This window comes from Rhinolophus sinicus, linkage group LG03 (genome assembly GCF_036562045.2).
Source record: "Rhinolophus sinicus isolate RSC01 linkage group LG03, ASM3656204v1, whole genome shotgun sequence".
Taxonomy (NCBI): Eukaryota; Metazoa; Chordata; class Mammalia; order Chiroptera; family Rhinolophidae; genus Rhinolophus; species Rhinolophus sinicus.
In genome coordinates this window covers 117,728,396-117,748,725 of record NC_133753.1, presented here as the reverse complement: position 1 = coordinate 117,748,725, position 20,330 = coordinate 117,728,396, and the positions used below count along the sequence as shown (strand labels likewise).

General features: G+C 33.6%; 1 pseudogene; it reads left to right on the top strand.

Moving 5' to 3' along the window:
* Positions 1-17,829: 17,829 nt before the first annotated feature.
* On the top strand, positions 17,830-19,239 carry LOC109455164 (putative elongation factor 1-alpha-like 3; annotated as a pseudogene).
* Positions 19,240-20,330: the final 1,091 nt, after the last annotated feature.

Below are 20,330 nucleotides of genomic sequence, written 5' to 3'. Positions count from 1 at the left end.
TCCTATGATCATCAATAGCTGCAAGAAATAAAAATAAAAGTTAGACAAAGCCCAACATATTGTACATTCATGATTGAAAACTCTCAGCAAACTAGGAATATAGAGAAACGTCTTCAACTTGATAAAGAATGTTTCATTTACAAAAATAAGACAAAAACATTCAGCTAAAATTATATTTAATTATGAGAAAATATGTGTTTTCCCTCTAAGATTGGGAACAGGACAAAGATGTCTCCTCTCACTGCTCGTATTCAACTGCATGTTCTAACTAACTCAGTGAGAGAATGCAGTAATACACGATGGGACATAAATGATATAGATTGGGTTAGAAGTAATAAAACTGTGAACAGACAACATGGTTGTCTATGTGGAAAATACAAAGAATTTACGAAAAATACTGGAACTAATAAGTGACTAGCATGGTTGCAGAATAAAAAGTTAATGTACAAAAGACTATTGCTTTCCCATGTGCCAGCAATAAACAATTAGAATTTGATATTAAAGACACAATACCATTTAAATTAGCACCAAAAAATTAAATGTTTAGATACTAATCTAATAAAATACGTACAAGATCTATTTGTGAAAAACTACAGAGCTCTGATGAAAGAAATCAAAGACCTAATTAAATAGGGAGATATTTCGTGTTCATGGTTAGGAAGACTCAACATTGTTAAGACATCAGTTCCTTCCAGCTTGATGTACTGATTAAATGCCATTGCAATTAAAATTATGGGAAGTTATTTTGTGAATATTGACCAACTGATTCTAAAGATTATATGGAAAGGCTAAAGTCAAAGGGCTGATATTATCTGTCTTCAAGATTTACTATAAAGCTGTTATAATCAAGACAGCATGGTATTGCTATAAGAATAGACACACAAATCAATGGAAGAAAACGGCAGACTAGAGAGACAACCACCAAATATACTCAACTGTTTTTTGACAGAAGAATAATAGCAATTTCATGGAGAAAGGATAGTCTTTTAAACAAAGGATGCTGGGTCACTTGGACGTCCATCATTCACATGTAAAACAACAACAATAGCAATCTAAACACAGATCTGACATCTTTGACAAAAAGTAACTCAAAATTGATCATACGCCTAAATGTCAATTCAAAACTGTGAAATTACTGGAAGATAACATAAGATAAAATCTAGGTGACCTTGAATTTGATGATGTGTTTTTAGATATGCTGCAATTAGTATGATCCATGAAAAAAAAAAATTGATAAGTCGGACTTCATTAAAATTAAAAAAAAAAAAAAAAAAAGGGTTTGCTCTGTGAAAGTCACTTTTAAGAAAATAAAAAGACAGCCACATACTGGGAGAAAATATTTACCAAAAAAAAATCTGATACAGATTTTGTGTTCAAAATATACAAAGAACACGTAAAACTCTTAAAACTCAATAATATAACAAATAACTCAATTTTTAAATAAGCATATAAGATCTGATTAGACACCTCACTAAAGCAGATGTACAGATGGCAGGTAAGCATATGGAAAGTTGCTCACTAGGGGATTGCAAAGTAAAACAATGAGGCACCACTACATTTCTATTATAGTGGCTAAAATCCAAAGAACAGACAGTACCAAATGCTTGTGAGGATTCAGAGCAAAAAGAACTTTTATTTACACCTGGTGGGAATGCAAAATTGTACAGCCACTTTGGAAGACAGTTTGGAAGTTTCTTAAAAAACTAATCATCCTCTTTTTTATCATAGAATCCAGCACTTCCAGGCATCTACTCAAGTGAGTTTAAAAGTTAGTTCCACATGATAACCACACAACCAAACTACACACAAATGTTTATAGCAGCTTTATTTGTAATTGCCAAAAAGCTTGAAGAAACCAACACACCCTTCATTAAGTGCATGGATAGGTAAACCGTGGTTCACCCACACAATGGAATATTATTTCAGAAATTTAAAAAAATAGGTATCAAGCCCTAAAAATACATGGAGGAAACTTGAACAAAATGCATATTGCTAAATAAAAGAAGGCAGTGTGAAAAGACTGCATATTACATGATTACAACTATATGACACTCTGGAACCGGCAAAATTGTAGAGACAGTAAAAAATCAGCGGTGACCAGGGGTTCAGGGAAGTGGGGGAGGGTGACTAGGTGGAGTAGAGGGGATTTTAGGGCAATGAAATTAATTCTGTATAACACTGTAATGGTGAATACATGAATTATACATTTGTTAAAAGCAATAGTACTGTACAACACAAAGAGAGAATCCTAATGTAAACTGTGGACTTCAGTTAAAAATAACACATCAATATTAGTAATGCATCAATTAGTTCAGCAATTGCAACAAATGTACGGGACTAATGCAAAATATTAATAATAGGGGAAACTGAGAGAGGTGAAGCAGTGGTATATGGAAACTCTGTACCATACCATCTGCTCAATTTACTGTAACCCTAAAACTGCTCTAAGAAAGTTTATTAATTTTTTTAGAAAGCTGATTTTAAGTACGTAATAAAAATAATTTCATTCCATCTTTTACTATTTGGTGCTAAATAATGAAATCTAGTGTTGAAAATGACCACCACCAGGCACTATATAGAAATACTGAGACACCTTATGAATTTGTATAAAACAATTAATTGGGATAAGGATTGACTGCAGTGGCCTTTTGAGTGGCTAGGAAGTATTTAAGTAATGATTCCAGGAGGGAAATCGTGTGTTGAGTCATGACGGTACTTGTAACTGTGGTGTGGGACAATGAGGCTGGAGGCAGCCGCACATGATGAGGTAAAAAGTTTGAAAAGTAATGTAGGTCAAGATTACAGAGACCTTTTAACGTAAGGGGAGCTGTTTACCCAATCGTATGGGTACAGCAATTATAGGAACAAAGTACTGTGTAGAGATTAAACAATATCTATGGGAATGCTGTAACCTAATGTCTGGCATATTGTAGGGACTATATAGATAATAAATTTCCTTTTCTTTCAGGTCATTATTATGATGGTTAGATTTACTCTCAATCAGCATTAGCATTATTAACTGTAAGAGTGAAGTTAGTTAATAACTCATAATCATCAACTGTTGGGGATCAAAATACATTTAGTACCCTCAAGTAAAATTATTTAAAACACATCTTTCCTCCTTCATTTATGCTGCTAATCAATCAATGTATATGAGATGTTTTTATGTGAATTACATGTTTCTAGAGTGTAGAATATGTATTGTAGTTTTATCATTTAAGATAAAGCTATTTATATACTTAATGGTTATTAATTAAATATTGATTTGTATTAAATGAACCATTGAGATGCAGTTTATATGATTAGAACCCAAATTTATGAACTAAAATACTCTGTAACTTGAACACCTCATGCTGCCGGTCACATTTCCCTCACATAAAAACTAAGCTCTTTTTTCAAAAGGTTGAGGCAGGATATGATGATCCTTTACAAGTATACATTAATTGAAAAAAACTATTTAGCAGACGCATGCAGAGAATTTTCTTATATAAATTAAAATTTACTCAGTCCTTTAAAAAATACAATTTAATTTCCACTGATGCTTGTGACATTATTTGGATGTTTTATAAATATCAGTAGAGATTCACCCAAGAAAGTAGTTCAAGTGATTTACAATAATGCAGAGGCCCAGAGATGAGAAAATGAGAAGGCCTCATATAATGAGGCAAGAGCCTTTCCCTGGTAGAGTTGCTTGATCAGGAAAATGTAATTAGTGAAAGAACAAAGCTTCTGTGGATGTCTGATTACTAATTAACCTATTCACAGTCAAATCAAGAAGAAACAAAACTTTTGGGAAAAAAGACTTTCCTGTTCTCAAGGGAAATATTAAGACTGCCATTTCTATTTTACATTTCTGTGAGGTTTCTTTGTTTAGCTTAAAATCTGAAATGACTACTTTCAATGTATAAAATTCAACGTTAAAACTTTAATTTTTCAACATTTTCAAGATTGGTCCAAGTTAATTTCAGCATGATATGTTTGTCAGTATATTAAAGCCTTTTTTGCTTAAAAAGTAATTTCAGAATGCATGACTCACCATTCCCTCACAGCCTTCGTTATTATCATGAGATTTAATTGATTACTTTAATTCATTAGAGATTAATTCTAAAACCCATTGAAAATATGTCACTTAAATAATCACAGTTAAAATCTATTAGATGTATTTGCTTTATGAATGTTACAAATATGCATTAAGAAATTAGCTTCTATTTATATACCTGCACTAATCCCTTGACTATGTAATTGCAGTAATCTCCCTTCTTGGTTCTCTCTCTGTCATCAATGGTGGCAGTGTAGTGGTAGTCCTGCTATCATATCGATAACTCAGCCTATATTATACAGGACAAAAGGGAAAGGAATTTCACACAATCTGTATGAATCAAAGTGCTAAAACAATTTTGGTTCAATCTCCTGGAACCAGGCTCTGGAAAAACTGAGGAAAGCAAGAATACACTACAGAGTTCCAATTTTCCGCCATAACACTACATACATAGTAGCACACACTAAAGAAAGCTAAATTCCCAACTTGCCACTATTTTCCATCAGCATTGCCCTAGGAAATTTGATAAGGGTTGCATGTTAACCTAAGCAAATCTTCTCATAAAAATACCAAGTCTCATAAAATAAAAGGTGAGAGCATTTCAATGAGTTATTATTTGATTTGAACATTACATTTTGTTGATGAGGTGTTGGGTTTCAAAGTATTGGTAACTGACAGAAGTTGAAAAGCAAAGTTCTAAACACCATTCTAGTTTGCATAACCCAGAGAAAGAGGTTCTGCCACATTCCCCCCAAAGATATCACTGAATATTATTAAAATTCTTGTACCGCCTTACCCCTCCCTCCAACATATTCGAAGATTTGGTTGTTTAAAGTCTTAAAAATTGATTACATTTAAGGTCTTGATTATACTATGGAAGATAGAGAAAACAGAGTTAACCCGTTTTCCAGAAAATATTCTCAGTTGAAGAGCAAGGTGAATATACAATTGATTGAATCTGGAGACATCATGAAGATTCAGAGCAGGACTTGTTTCTTCAAGACACTTTTTATGTTACTAGAGTGAGCTGTAGCCCACAGTCTGTTATAGAGGCTAAAAATTAAGCATGCGTTTAGAATCACTTTGAGGGCTTGAAAAAGCACAGATTGTTGGGCCTCAACCTCAGACTTTTGGATTCATAGGATGGGGTCTAAGAATTTGCATTTCCAACAAGTCCCCAGGTGATGCAATGTTGTTGGTATGGGGAGCACACCTGAGGAACACTAACTGCTCTAGGTCAAGTTTAATCCATTGCACATCCACAGAATTGACCAAATAATTTAAAGGTCAACAGACTTGTGTCTTCCAAATACCTTTTTAGCAAAATCTTTCTGACAATTTCTTGAAATTTAAATCAACTATCTGACTTCTGTCTGTATCCCCTTGAAGTACAAATCTCAATAACATGGTTGCTAAATTTAATTCCTTTTTTTTACTATGTCTTGTCTCCTCACCCCCACAACGCCCCCCCCCTAGTTTTTAAGCTTTGAAATTGTTCAGAAATATTTAGTAATTCAGATCAGTGCTCTTGGCACTAACAGAAATGGAATATAGAAATCATAATTTTTAACAAGTTAGAAATAAAGGTAATATTTTTCAGATTAAATTTTAGATTTCCAGATCTGTACCTCAAATTAATAATATTTCATGCTTATGTATGAAATGTAGCTCAAATGAAAAACCTCATCTCTGTATCTGTACCTCTTTCATATGCATAGTTTCTTTTGAAACTTAAGAATTGGACTAGATTATGTTAACATTTCTGAAAAATAAGGGTGATTTACCTTTTCAAAAAAACATAAAATAGAGCAAAAACATTGATGCTTCCCCTAGTACTCATTCAAAATCCTTACATGTTTTATTCAAATAAAGGATAATGATGTATGGACTGAACTGATTATTTAATTTATGGTAGACAGAAGTGTTTTATAAAAAAGTTAAGACATATTCAAATATGTTTTTTGTTATCTGTACTTGAATTACTATCCCCTCCCATTCCTAAATGTGTTTTCCAAGTATACACTACATTCTTTTTTCTTTATCTGTCCTTATCTTTTTCACTATCTATTTCTAACAATTCAATCTTTGCCAAAAAAGGAAGATATTCCCGTACATTGTTTATGAATGTGTACATGCATATGTCATAGTCTTTCCTATCTATTTTTAGAAGGTAAAAATCTCTTATGGTAAAGATATTTTCTTTCTTTTTTTAAAATTAAATTTATTGGGGTGACAATGGTTAGTAAAATTACATAGGTTTCAAGTGTACAATTCTGTAATACATCATCTATAGATCACATTGTGTGTTCATCACACAGAGTCAGTTCTCCTTCCATCACCATATATTTGACTCCCTTTACCGTCTACTATTAATACCATCCCCTTCTCCCCTTACCCTCTGGTAACTACTATACTACTGTCTGAGTCTATGAGGTTTTGTTTCTTTATTTGTCTTGCTTCTTTGTTGCTTTCAGTTTTATATCCCACGTGAGTAAAGTCATATGGTTCTAGGCTTTTTCTGTCCAACTTATTTCGCTTAGCATAATAGTATCAATTTCCATCCATGTTGTCACAAATGGCAGTATTTCATCTTTTCTTATGGAAGAGTAACATTCCATTGTGCATATATACCACATCTTCTTTATCCAATCATCTATCGGAGGACACTTTGGTTATTTCCATGTCTTGGCAGCCATAAATAATGCTACAATGAACATAAGAACACATATATCTTTACGAAGAAATGTTTTCAGATTCTTTTGTGTAGATACCCAGGAGAGGGATTGCTGGGCCATATAGTAATTCTATTCTTAATTTTTTGAGGAACCTCGATACTGTTTTCCATAGCAGCTGTACCAATTTAGATTCACACCAACAGTGTTATGAGGGTTTCTTTTACTCCACAGCCTCGCCAACACTTGTTATTACTTGTCTTGTTGATAATAGCCATTTGAACAGGTGTGAGGTGATATCTCATTGTGGTTTTGATTTGCATTTCCCTAATAGCAGGTGAAGCTGAGCATTTTTTCATATGTGTGTTGGCCGTTTGTATGTCTTCTTGAGAGAAGTTTCTGTTCATGCCGTCTGCCCATTTTGTAATTGGATTATTTATCTTTTTGTAGTTCAGGTGTAAGAGTTCTTTATATATTTTGGATATTAGCTGCTTATTGGAAGTGTTGTTTGCCAATATCTTCTCCCATTCAGTCGGTTGCCTCTTTATTTTGTCTATAGTCTCTTTTGCTGTGCAGAAGCTTTTTAGTTTGATATAGTCCCATTCATTTATTTTTGCTTTTACTTCCCTTGCCTTTGAGGTCTAATTCATAAAATCCTCTTTGAACCCAAGGTCCATAAGTTTAGTACCTATATTTTCTTCTATGCAGTTTATTGATTCAGGTCCTATATTTAGATCTTCGATCCATTTTGAGTTAATGCAGCATGTGCTGCCTGACTTCTAGATGCTGAGGACACTTAACCTCTCCATCACCATCACTGACATCATTATCATCAATCACTGAAGCTGTTCTTAGCTCTGATTCAATTAGACATAGATTAAAAAAGGATGTTCTCTTATGTCTCTAGTTGCTGTTCAACCCCGATGGCTTCCCTTTTTAAAGTACATTTGATTTGTTCTCTTTCAAGTAAATTTTATGTTTCTTTCATACCTCTAATGGTACTTTCAAATTAGTGACAGAGAAGTTAATTGAAATTAGCTAGCACCTACTGATGAAAGTAAGTGTTGGGTTCAGCATGAGACTACTAACCTGTTTCCACATGACTAACCGGTGTGGTGGTGTACAAAAGCAAATCATCACTGAACAGGCATTCTCTTAATTACTTATATATAGACAGAGGCACACAGGGCACCCTGTTATCTTTATAAAAGTCACTCCACAGTCATCAGAGTCAAGTAAAGAGGGTTATACTATCCTTCTCAACACGATAAATTTACCAGTTTATATACATCCTATAATTATAGACAGAAATATAAAATACAAAATGAATTTCACTGATAAGTGGTCTATAACCAGAAACACCATTTGTCCCTTTGAAAGGCTGAAATGTTTTTGAAAGTGAATACTCTATTTAATAGTTTCCATGTCATTTTCTTTTCTTCAAGTGGAATTTTATGTGGCAACGTTTTATGTAAAAATTATAAAAGCACATGGTGTGAAAGAAGCTAGATTGGGGATGTCGGGGGTTGAACTACCTTTCACTCCAGCAGTTTCAAAGGGATCTCCACTGTAAGCCCAGAGATTTCACAGCAGCATGAAAAATTTGAAGGTTAATCCATGGGCTGATTTTCTCCAGAGCATTAATTACCATATAACATGCTACGTACAATATTTGATTTTTTAACTTAATTAATTTATGTTGGGATCTAAAGTGTGTAAGGGGAGAGACATTTTAATATATTTGATATATATGAGTAGTAGGTACTCAACAAATATTTGTTGAATGGATGAATGTATGTATGAATGAATGTTTATGAATTATTAGAGTGGAAAAACAATGATAGGTCCCCAGAATTATTTTTTAAAAAAAGACACAGTCACTGACCCAAAAGAACACATAAAGTAATTGAAACAGATACAATGTCCACAATAAAATCTAGTAATATAAAGCCACTACTTATGGAAATCTTTCCAAAGGTATAGGTACTCTGTGCTTATGTAATTCAGATAAAGGGAAACTGGATCAAGTTGATCAAAAAATTCATGGGGGAAAAATGACTAGATGTGTGGCCCTAAACAATTTCCTTAAATTTTCTGGGCCTCAGTTTCCTCTTATAAAAGCAAGATTTTCTATCTAAGTGACCACTGAGATCCCTACGAATTTTAGTATAAAAAAGTGCTTTTGAATGGATGATAAAAATTTGAACAAATAGTAGACAATCTCTCTGCAAATTTGCCTTGGGAACTTAAGTAAGGCTGTGCTACACTACACTACACTATGGTGTGAGTGCAATTTGAATTTGGCTGATGAAATTAAATGGAAGTTAAAGGAAATTTATTAGAAGTATAATTCATTTTTCAAATATTTTTTCTGACTCAGTGTACATAACAGTTCCTAACTGGTACCTGAAGCAATACCACAGTTGAAAGAACACAGCTTTGCATTGCACAGAGGTATAGCCGTGGGCATGTGTTAGAGGCAGTGAACCAGGTCGAGGATCCTTCTTATTTCTTTAAGTAAATTATTTTATGTATGAAAAATTATGATACAGAAAAGTGTATACAACAAAGTTTGCAGCTTAATGAAATTTTACAGAGTGAATATACCCATATAGTCAACCACTAGGAATAAGAAAATTAAATATTACAGTTACTACAGAATCTTCTCCAGAGCCCTGTGCCAATTGTTGCTCACCCCAATGGCAGAAATTATTCTGGCTTCCAATATAAAAGATGAATTTTGCTTCCTGTAAGTGGAACCATAGCTTAGGTTCTATTTTCTTTCTTTTACTTAACATTATGTTTATATGAGATTTTTAACACTTGTAACGGCTGACATATTTGGAATTAAAAAACTTAATATTTCTATGAATTGATTTTTTTGTCATTCTTGACTTGTTGAGTGATCAAGCATTTAAAAATTATTGTCTATTTTTTTTGTATTTTTTGTTGTTTTTCCTTTACATTCATTTAGTGATTTAACCCTAAATATTAGTCTTAAACACATGCCAGGATTTTTTTATATTCTTAAAAATTACTGAGGATCCCAAAGACTTTTGGATAATATAGGCTACGTATTTTGATATTTACCACAAATTAAAACTAAGAAAGTTGTAAAACACGGGGAATGTACAAGCAGGTATCACATTAGTCATCAAAGTGAGGATATCACATGCCATGTCACCTCTGAAAACTCATGTGTCAAAATGAGAGCAAAAAAATCAAATAATATCTTAATATTTGTGTGAACATAATGTCACTGCACAGACTCCTTGTAAGGTTCTCCTGTGAGATTCAACATGAGTACTTAATTTATTAGAATCTACTGTAGTATTTTAAAATTAATACCTTCGTGTAATTTTTGCCCCTGATTGTGGACTGGATTTAGTGATTTCTAAGGAATGGAATGCAGCAAAAGTGATGGGATGCCGATTACAATATAAAGTTATAAAAAGACTGTGGTGTGCAGTCTCTCTCTCTCTCTAGAACCACATGCTCTAGGGGAAGCTAGTTATGCTGTGAAGTGGCCCTGTGGAGATGACCAGTGAAGAGCTTATGAGCAGATACTCTGAACTGAGCCTTGAGATTGACGATAGCCCCAGCTCAACCTTGATTGCAGGCTCATAAGAGACCTGGAGTCAGAACCACCCAGCTAAACTCTCCCATATTCCTAACCCACAGAGGCTGTGAGATAATAAATGTTTGTTGTTTCAAGCTGCCAAATTTGGGAGTTGTTATACAACAATAGATAATACAACTGGTACATGTTTTCCATGCTCTATTTTCATATTTCTGTGTTTTTATACTTAAAGTTTTTTTTATCCTGTAGACCTTAGATTTTTACTTGTATTATTTCATCCATTTGTATATTTATTGTTATCATTTAAGTTTATAACCACTGTCTTTGCTAATTGTTTTAAATTTAATACACCTGCATTATATTCTTTTATTTTCTTTAATTGCTCTGTTTTGAAATACTTAATTTTTAAATTATATTTTATTTCCATTTATAAATGTGTTGCTTATTAATTAATCTACTATTTTCTTAGTGGTTTTCCTAGAGGTTACAACATACATATATAACTATTTCAACCAATTAAAATGCTTTATATTTATCCTTTTACCAATAATTCCAAAACCATAGAAAACACTAACTCATTTACTTCCTTCTGCACTCTGTTTTGCCTGTTTTGGTTCTACATATGTTTAAAATACAATAAGTTATTATAATCATTATTTTGTGTGACCAGTATTTGTCATATTTACTTATACATTTACTGTCTTTTGTGTTCTTTATTCCATGTTCCATTTCCATATTTCCAAACTGGATCATTTTCCTTCTGCCTTGAGAACTCTCTTTATTTCTTTTAGTAGAGGCTTTCATGTAACAAGAAATTAATTTTTGTGGTCTTAAGTTAATTTTATCTTCATATTTCAAGAATACTTTCCCTGGGAATAGAAATGTTATTTGGCATTTATTCTATTTTCTCATATTAAAGATGCGATACTAACAGACAATGGAATGTCTTTTCACTTTCCTCATTTCTGTTGTTTGCTTAACTCAGTCTTATTATTGCTCTTTTGAAGGTGATACACCTTTTCTTTTCTTCTCTAGTTGTTTTTAAGACTGTCTTTTTATTTGTGTTTTTTAACGGTTTTACCAGAATTGGTTTATGTTTGCTATGCTTTGCTTTTATATTGTTTGGAATATGCCAGATTTCTTGAATCTGTGGGTAGATATCTTCCATCTGTTTGGGAGAATTCTCAACCACACCATTGCTTCAGTCCCATTTTCTTCTTCCTTTCTTTCTAGAACTCCAATTAGTTATATATTAAGCTATTTGACTGAATCCCACATTCCTGCTATACTCTGTTCTGCTATACACATCCTGCCATTCTTCCTTTTTGTGATCATGTGGATATTATGATATGTTTCTGAATTCACTAATCCTGTTCTTTGCTGTGTCTGATATACTATTAAACTTATCCATCAAGTTTTTAATTTTAGGTATTATATTTTTAAATACTACAATAATCTTCTTTGTAAATTCCAGTGTTCTTCCTTAAATTTTTCATTCTTTCATTCATTTCATCCATCTTGTATCCATTTCCATGAACTTATTAATCATAGTTATTTCAAAATGAGAAACATATGGATCATTTGTGGGTCTGTTTCTATTGTTTCTTTTTTTCCTCTTAGTAAATGACCACATTGCCTTGCCTCTACTCATAACTCATAATTCTTTTATTGGATTCTGGACATTATGTATGAAAGAAATATAGAGCTTTATATGATAAAATCTTCTACTGGAGAGCAGTTACTTTATCCTCCACTAAAAGTATGAAGTTGTGATATTGAGTGAGGTTTTACAGCAGGCCAATTCAATCCAACAAGGACTGAGTTAAGTCAAAGCTTGTTTAAATTTTTAAAATTATATTGGTGTGGCATTGCTTAATATGTTTATATAAGTCGCTTTATATAAGTTTCAAGTGTATAATTCTATAATGCATCATCTGTATATTGCATTATGTGCTCACCACCCAAATTTTAGTGTTTCTGTCACCATATATTTGACCCCTTTTACCTTCTTCATCCTCCTCCCACCCCTGTTCTGCTCTGGTAACCTCCATACTATTGTCTGTGTCTATGAGTTTGTTCATTTTTTGCTTTCTGTTTTATAGCACATGTGTGTGAAATCATATGGTTCTTGTCCTTTTCTGTCTTACATATTTCGCTTAGCATGATGCTCTCAGGACCCATGTTATTGTAAATGGCAGTATTTCATCTTTTCTTATGGCTGAGTAGTATTCCATTGTATATGTGTATCACATCTTCTTTATACAATTATCCCCTGGAGGACACATATGTTATTTTCATGTCCTAGCAATCCCTCCTCTGGATATTTACCCAAAAATTTGAAAACATTTATTTGTAAAGATATATTTATTCCTATGTTCATTGCAGCATTATTCACAAAACCTGGATGAAATTTTAGTAAGCCTCAGTTTATATCTGATTCACACTTGTTCCTAGGCTGTTTTATACTCAATTATAGAGGACTTTAGGGAACTTAATTCTGCCCTTCAGAAGATTTTGGCTTATCTGTTTAGCTTCCTGTCTTCTGCAATTACAAAATTTGTCATGCTTAGAAGGTAAGATAGACCAACTATTTGAGGACACTTCACAGTTCCAGTTTTGTTACTTCAGCCCCATGCAACCACTGAAATCTCCTATTGTTTGCCCTTTGCCTTGGCTAAGGCAAAGAATTGATCCTCAGACTGTAGCCCATGTTTGTCATTAATAAATGTCCCTAGGGAAAAAGAGCTGTTGCTCCTCAACATACTTCTAAATTTTTCTCAACTCTCTGGAATTTTAGTCAATTTAGTTCTATTGTTTCCAAGCTTTTTAAGGCCTTGAATTGTTTGCAGGAATGACAGTTTGTTGCAATGAAGCCACATTGTTACAATGATGACATTCTACCCCAAATCAGAGTCTGCCAATATCCCTTCAAATATGGATTTTGTTCATTCTCTATTTCTTCTCTCTTTCCAGGACACCAGTAAAATGTGTTTCTGAACTTTTCATTGTGTGCCACATGTTTGTTTGTTTTCTGTTCTCCTCTGTATTTTTCTCTCTATGATCTTTAGTCTGGATATGTGATATATGCTGACCATCTTTGTAATTCTCCAGACTCTGAATCTACTTCACTATTGTGTCTAATTTAGTGTCAAATGCATCTATTGAGCTTTTATTTCAGTTGTTATTTTTAAAAATTGGGGTGAAGGAGTAAAGCATCTGTCCTGTGATTTATTCACTTCCTTTACTGGAATGCCTATGGAGAAAAGAGAGAAAGCAGATAACGTAACATAGTCTAACCTTATAAACTGGGTATGCATGTAAAAGACCTAATGATAGTTACTAGACAAAAAAGACTTCATGTCTAAAATGCCCTTACTTGGCTCTCTCTAGCTAAGAATAAACTATATAAAATGGAATCCAGAATATGAAACATGGCTTCCTACGGAAGGTCACATAAATTATACAACTCCCTAGAGTACTAAATGGAAATGTATACAATTTGAAATGCTTCTGATTGTGTGAGGAACCCATGAATATCACTTAGAGGTTCCATCTATTCTGAACCAGAGATTCAAATCTGTATAGGAACGGAGGACCTGTGAGAATCATAATTGATGTCCCAGAAGCTTCTTCTCTTTGTCTAAGCCTTTGGATCACTTCTATCCTCGACACTATTTAGTGAAGTTTGATACTGGGTTAGATTGCCAATTCATATGGTTATTAATTAATCTGATTCTGTGTGTTATAGTTCTGTTTCCATTTGCTTGTTTTTGGTAAAATTGTCCAGTTGATCATATATTTTCTTGGTCCTATTAATCACAGTTGTTTTAAAGCAATATCTGGTTTGCCTAAGGAATAGTTTCTATTATCTATTTGTATTTTGGTACATTCTTTTTCTATCTCCTGGTATGCCTGGTAGTGTTAGATTGCATGGTAGACATTATATATAAAAAAAATTGAAGAGATTGTAGATGATATTATATTCTTAAATTTTCTTGCAGAAGTTATCATTGGACAGGTAACCTTGTTCTGTTCAGAGACTGAGTTGATTTATGGCTAAGGTTGAGTTTCAGTTTGTGAGGACTAAAGTTTGTCCTTATTCTACATCATAGCTTTACAAGAGTGTCAGCTGAAAACCTAGGGTGTTTCTGAGGCCATTCCCCCTCGGGTCCACTATAATTTTTAGGCCATAACACTGTGAGACTGCCATGAGTGCTGCTTAATTTTGTAGCCTGATTTCTTGATTTCTTACCCAGCTCAGGTGGGAAATCAACAAATGCCTTGAGGGACAAATCAACAGAAATGTTGCTTTTACCTCAATGTATTTCCTTCTTTACAGGATCTTGGCCTCACTCATTTGGGGTTGATTTTTTCCTGATGCCTCTAAGTAGTAGATTAAAAAAAAAAAAAAAGCCCAATTTGTAGTTGTTTTAAAATGGAGAGCTTTTCTGTTACTAGGTATTCAATCATAACCAGAAATAGAAGTCTTGTTTTGAGTAAGGACTGAATCTCCAACTATGCTAGACATTTTACTTAAAGATATTGGGGATAAAATAATAATAATAATAATAATAATAATAATAACGTCTTCTTGCACAATAGAAAAAAATGGTTGCAGTCTTTTTCTAATTTGAGCATATTTTCGTTGTGGTTAAATACTAAAATTGCCTTTGAAAATGTTTTTATTATACTTTTGATAGTAAAAACATTAAAATCAAAGATGTTTAAGAACCAGCAGGTAGACCTATTATGCTTTGTGGTTGCCATACAGAATAAATCAATTTGGGGAAGAGGGAGAGGTAAAGATTAGAAACAACAAATGGATGCAAATTTGTTGGGATTATTGACTTTCCTTTCAAGTAGTGAGGTTTTAATCCTCATAAAATGGGGAGTCACATGAGTCACATAATTTACATTAAGATCATTACCATATCACATCGTGGTTTGAGTGATACAACTTTTGCAAAACATATAAAAAGTAAAAGGAGAAGGATATTAAAATTAAAGAAATTATTGAAGAGACTGTTGAAATAGTTAAGGTAACTGAAATGTGATATAATGCTGAACAAAAGCAGTGTCACTAGGAATAGAGAAGATGAAATAGATTTAGATAATATTTCAGGAGAGTAGGCAATTGGACTTGATGGCATATTGGATTCGGAGAGGAGAGATATGGAAGATGAATAAGACACTAACTATATAATAAGATTTTTAAATTTTTATGTTCTTAGAAATTCAAATATAAAAGAATGTTGAGATAAAAGCTATAATCTCAAAGTCTCTTAGCATTTTGCTGTATGGCATTAGAGAAGGGAATTTCTTTTGTACAAGAAACATATTTGAATATAAGACCAGAGTCTTTGTCCTGAATCACGAGCAGTGCAGTAGACCCTGCAAAGTGCTATCGGCACAGTGGAGACCTACAGTTCTCTGTGAGTAGACTCTGATGAAAGTTATTCATCACTGCTCTTATTGCTTAATGACTCAGCTTCAGATACAAAGCCAACTAGCACTGGGGGTTTTTCATCTGATAACTATGGCCAAAGAATAAGACAGATAAAAACTAAGAACAGAGAAATGATGAAATCTGTGCACACTAAGCTGCATCCACTATGATGTCAATTTACTTTGCTAACAATTCTGACAGAACAGCTAACAAATCAACTTGGCCTGGAGAATGGCGAAACTGTTTTATAACTGTTTCCAGATGTTGCAGAGGAACATAGTAAGTACTAAGGAGTTCTAAAAACTTAGAGTTTATGGGGGGTGAATACTTAAATAATAATTTTGTTGGTGTTGAAAGTAATAAGTACATTGTTATAGAAATTTTTGAGTATATAGAAAGAAAAGAAAACAAAAAAAAAATATTATACAGAATCTAGCCTTACAAAGATAATGACTGAGAAGATTTTAAAATTGTCTTCTAGATATTTTTAAAAATGTGTCCAAAATAGGCTCAAATTATTTAGGATTAGAAACATAATCTCTGAAATAACATACAGTTTTTGTAAAATGAGAAGGTAGTAATTTACTTAACCATTAAAATAAAGGTAAAAAAAAGTATCTAATTTGAAATACCTAGTTTTTGTTACCTCAAATTTAAGTTTGAACAAGCATGTATCCTTATAATATAAAAATGTAACAAAACTGTTACTTGAAATTTGGAGGCATACATAACTTATTCTGAGTAGAAAAAAATGGACCAAACTCTTTCAAACGTTATTAACTCTATACTAAATTCCAAGAAACTATTTTCCATATATTAAATATAACATTTACATTTAAAATCTATGATATCTGTATTCTAATTATGAATTAGGAAAGTTTATAAAACTAATGAGTGAATGTGGGTTAAAATGATAACCTGGTTCTCTGCTGAACCTTCTGAACCAGGTTATCATTTTAACCCACATTCACTCATTAGTTTTATAAACTTTCCTAATTCATAATTGGAATACAGATAGCAGAGAACCATGTGATTTCACTGATATGTGGTATATAAACCAAAAACAACAAAAGAACAAGACAAACAAATGAGAAACAGAAACTCATAGACACAGGCAATAGTTTAGTGGTTACCAGAGGGTAAGGGGGGTGGGGGGTGGGAGATGAGGGTAAGGGGGATCAAATATATCGTGATGGAAGGAGAACTAACTCTGGGTGGTGAACACACAATGGGATTTACAGATGATGTAATACAGAATTGTACACCTGAAATATATGTAATTTTACTAACAATTGTCACCCCAATAAATTTAAAAAATAAATTTTAAAAAAAGCTAACTATGATTAGTAAAAAAAAATAAAAAAATAAAAATTATAACCTGAACACATATGCAATCTGACACCAACTTGTGACAAATCACTGGAAATTACAGGAAAAGAAATATATGTACATATATTTAAATTTTTATACTTCTGTAACTGTATTAGACACCAAGAGGAGATTCCTTGGGTGATTGGCAAAGTCCAGGAGAATCAGGAGCGCCTATTCCTAGTAGAGTAGCCCCTTTCCTGGAATAATTTCCACTCTCTCCCACTGTCACAAGATTCCTGGATTGTCCACAGATCAGTAACAGGTCATCTCAAATATAAAGGCAAATACACACAGAAGATTCACCTAACATTTGAAAAATGCTAACACCATAATATAGAGGCACCAAACTCAATAAGCAGAAGAACTCAAACCCAGGGAGAGAGATATAATAGAGTAAGAAGAAAACCATAATTAAAATAAGTATAATTAATGTTCTTAGAGACATTTTAAATATTGTAGCATTGAAAATAAAGAATCGGGAATCATGCAGATAAAAGAATATGATTTTTGAAATAAAAATATCAATGAATCTGCTGACTAATAGAATGATCATAAATAAAGGGAGAATTAGTAAGGTAAAAGATTAAGCTAAGAGAATCTCTCAGAATATAGCTGAAAAGACAAAAATAAAGTTAAATAAAAAAAGTATTTTGAGTTTTTCACAATGGGTTTGCTGCCAGAACACATGTGTTGTGAAAAACATCACTAAATCTAAGCCAAAATGGGAAAGGAAGAGAAACATATCAACATAATCATCATTGGACATGTAGAATTTGGCAAGTCCACTGCTACAGGTCATCTGGTTTACAAATGTGGTGGGATCAACCAAAAAACCATCAAAAAATTTGAGAAGGAGGCTGCTGAGATGAAAAGACTTCTTCAAGCATGCCTGGGTCTTGGATAAACTAAAAGCTGAACATCAGCGTGGTATCACTATTGATATCTTCCTGTGGAAATTCAAGACCAGCAAGTATTATGTGACCACCATTGATGCCCCAGGACACAGAGACTTTATCAAAAACGTGATTACAGGCACATCTCAGGCTGACTGCGCAGCCCTGATTGTTGCTGCTGGGGTTGGTGAATGTGAAGCAAGTGTCTCCAAGAATGGGCAGACCCGTGAGCATGCCCCTGTGGCTTACACACAGGGTGTGAAACAACTAATCATTGGTGTTAAAATGGATTCTACTCAGCCGCCTCACAGCCAGAAGAAACATGAGGAAATCATTAAGAGAGTCAGCACCTACGTTAAGAAAATTGGCTACAACCCTGACACAGTCGCATTTGTGCCAATTTCTGGTTGGAACAGTGACAACATGCTGGAGCCAAGTGCTAACATGCCTGGGTTCAAGGGGTGGAAAGTCACCCATAAAGATGGCAATGCCAGTGGAACCACGCTGCTTGAAGCTCTGATTGCATCCTGCAACCAACTTGTCCAACTGACAAGCCTTTGGGTCTGCCCCTCCAGGATGTCTACAAAATTGGTCATAGTGGAAACTGGTGTTCTCAGACCTGGCATGGTGGCCACCTTTGTTCCAGTCAACCTTAGAACTGAAGTAAAATCTGTTGAAATGCACCATGAAGCTTTGAGTGAAGCTCTTCCTGGGGAAAGTGTGGGCTTTAATGTCAAGAATGTTTCTGTCAAAGATGTTCGTCGTGACAGTGTGGCTGGTATGGTTGGTGACCACGAAAAATGATTCACCAATGGAAGCAGCTGGCTTCATGACTCAGGAGATTATCCTGAACCATCCAGGCCAAATCAGTGCCGGATGCACACCTGTGCGGGACTGTCACATGGCTCACACTGCTTTGCTGAGCTGAAGAAGAAGGTTGATCATCGTTCAGGGAAAAAGCTGGAAGATGACCTGAAGTTTTGAAATCTGGTGATGCAGCCATAGATATGGTTCCTTGCAAGCCCATGTGTATTGAGAACTTCTCTGACTACCCTCCTCTGGGTTTTTTTACTGTTCATGACACAAGACAGCCAGTTGCTGTGGGTGTCATCAAAGCAGTGGACAAGAAGGCAGCTGGAGCTGGCAAGGTCAACAAGTCTGCCCAGAAAGCTCAGAAGGCTCAATGAATATTATCCCCAATACCTGCCAGTCCAGTCTTAATCAGTGGTGGGAGAACGGTCTCAGAGCTGTTTGTCTCAATTGGCCATTTAAGGTTAGTAGTAAAAGACTGCTTAGTGATTGTAAAGCTTCGTAAAACCTTCAGAAAGAAAGGAAAATAGACCACTTGGGTTTATTTTTCATGTGGTAGTTTTTAAGTTATTTTTAAAATCAGTAATTTTTAATGGAAACAACTTGACCAAAATCCATCACAAAATTTTGAGACCCATTAAAACAAAATTTAATGAGAAAAAAAAAGGATTTTGAGCTTTCAATTTCCACATACTACATTATCGAGGGGAAAAATGTGATTGACAGGTATAGAAAAATATGACAAGTCAAAAGTATGACATAAAGAAAAGTATAACACAAAACAGTCATACAAAAAGAAAACCCAGCCCTGACCTGAATTTTGATTCCCACACTGAAGGATAATTTGGTCAACAGAATGAATGAAAAAGACTACATCCAGACATATGTGGTGAAATACTAAAGTTAATTGATAAAGAAAACCATAAATGATTCTACACAAGAAAAAGTAAACAGAAAAGAAATGAAAATTCAATTCATATCATACTTTTTCTGGCAAAAAGGGATACAAAAAGCCAATAAAGTAAAATTTGCAAAAAATTGAAGGAAAATAATTTTGATCTTAGAATTATTCATAGAATTACACACTCATATGTAAGAGTGAAATATTGACATTTGTTTATATTTGCAAGAACTTAGAAATGTTATTACCCATAAACTCACCTGGAATTAATTACAGAGGGACACAGTCTAGCAAAATATAAAACAAACAAATAACTGTGGTACTCAAGAAGCAATGGAAAACTGCAAAACTGGTAAATCTTTTCACTTACTATAACTTTTCTGTAAAAAGGAAAAAAAAAGCATATGTGAGTATGTGCATAATAACACAGTGGGACCAAAATAATGCCAGTTCAGAACACCCTGAGAGGAAATAATATAACTATAAATAATATAACTATAGCTGGTAGGAAATTATCACTGAAATAAACAAATAGATCAATAGAATAGACTAGCTAGTCTATAAATACGCATATGTATATATTTATAAAAGAATTGTAGCTTTTCAAATAAAGGCAAA